Source organism: Rhinolophus sinicus, chromosome X, assembly GCF_036562045.2.
Source record: "Rhinolophus sinicus isolate RSC01 chromosome X, ASM3656204v1, whole genome shotgun sequence".
Taxonomy (NCBI): domain Eukaryota; kingdom Metazoa; phylum Chordata; class Mammalia; order Chiroptera; family Rhinolophidae; genus Rhinolophus; species Rhinolophus sinicus.
In genome coordinates, this window is record NC_133768.1 from 103,857,423 (window position 1) to 103,859,298 (window position 1,876).

Genomic DNA, 1,876 nt, shown 5'->3' on the forward strand with positions numbered 1-1,876 from the left:
TTCTCCTCAATCCATTCCTAAAAATCCAAGATGGGAGAAGCCTTCCCATCTCATTTTACTAGGCCAGCATTACCTCGATTCCAAAATCAGACAAAAACATTAGGAAAAAAAAAATTATAGGCTGATATACTTAATGAACATACATGTAGAGTCCTCAACAAATTCAGAAATACATTAAAAAGATCATACATCATGATAAAATGGGATTCATTCCTGGTATGCAAGGTTGGTCCAATATCCATAAATCAATTAATGTGATACACTATGTAAACAAAATGAAAAATAAAAATATTATGGTCATACGAATAGATACAGAAAAAGCATTTGATAAAATAGAGCATCCATTTATGATAAAAACTCAGCAAAGTGGGAATAGAAAAAATATATCTCAACATAATAAAGGCCATATATGACAAGCCGACAGCAAATATCATACTCAGTGGGAAAAATCTAAAAGCATTCTTCAGATCAGGAAAAAAAAACAAGGATACCCACTTTCACTACTTTTATTCAGCATAGTACTTAAGTTCTAGCCACAGCAATCAGACAGAAAAAGAAATAAAAGGCATCGAAATGGGAAAGGAAGAAGTAAAACTGTTATTTACAGATGAAATGATACTATACAGAGAATGCAAAGATTCCACTAAAAAACTATTAGAACTCATAAATGAATTTAGCAAAGTGGCAGTATGAAAAATTAATATTCAGAAATTGGTTGCCAAAAATATCAATAAAAATTGGTATTTTTATATACCAATAACAAACTATCAGAAAGAGTAATTAAGAAAACAATCCCATTTACAATTACACACACACACAAAAATACTTAGGAATAAATCTAACCAAGGAAGTAAAAGACTGGTACTCAGAAAACTACAAGATGTTGAACACAGAAATTAAAAAAGATACAAATAAATGGAAACATACCAAGCACATGGATAGGAAGAGTTAGTATAGTTGAAATGTCCATACTATCCACAGCAACCTATAGATTCAATGCGATCCCTATTGAAACACCAATGGCATTATTTGCAGAACCAAAACAAATAATCCTAAAATTTACATGGAACCAACAGAGATCCCGAATAGCCACAATAATATTGAGATAGAAGAACAAAGTTGGAGGTATCAAAATACTTGATACCGTGCTCGCTTCGGCAGCACATATACTAAAATTGGAACGATACAGAGAAGATTAGCATGGCCCCTGCGCAAGGATGACACGCAAATTCGTGAAGCGTTCCATATTTAAAATATATATATTTGATACTAAACTACGTTACAAGGCTATAGCAATCAAAACAGCATGGTATTGGCATAAAAAGACACGTAGATCAATGTAACAGAATAGACAGCCCAGAAATAAAACCACACCTATATGGTCATTTAATCTATGACAAAGGAGGCAAGAACATACAATGGGGTAAAGACAGTCTAGTCAATAAATGGTGTTGGGAAAACTGGACAGATACATGCAAAAAAAAAAAAAAAAAAAAAGAATACTAAACATTTTTAAGCCTCAAACAAAATAAACTCAAAATGGATTAAAGACTTAAATGTAAGACCTGAAACCATAAAACACCTAGAAGAAAATATAGGACATTTCAGACATTACTGTTAATAATATTTTTACTGATCTATATCCTCCGGCAAGGGAAACAAAAGAAAAATTAAACAGCCAGAGTGTAAGGGGGGTGGGGGGTGGGGGGTGGGAGATGAGGGTAAGGGGGATCGAATATATGGTAATGGAAGGAGAACTGACTCTGGGTGATGAACACACAATGGGATTTATAGATGATGTAATACAGAATTGTACACCTGAAATCTATGTAATTTTACTAACAATTGTCACCTCAATAAATTTAATTAAAAAAAA

The 1,876-nt window shown here is 32.7% G+C and overlaps 1 non-coding gene across 1 annotated transcript; it reads left to right on the plus strand.

Moving 5' to 3' along the window:
* Positions 1 to 1,145: 1,145 nt before the first annotated feature.
* On the plus strand, positions 1,146 to 1,252 carry LOC141569819 (U6 spliceosomal RNA). Its single transcript, XR_012493599.1, has one exon. It is a non-coding gene; the product is annotated as a U6 spliceosomal RNA (small nuclear RNA).
* Positions 1,253 to 1,876: the final 624 nt, after the last annotated feature.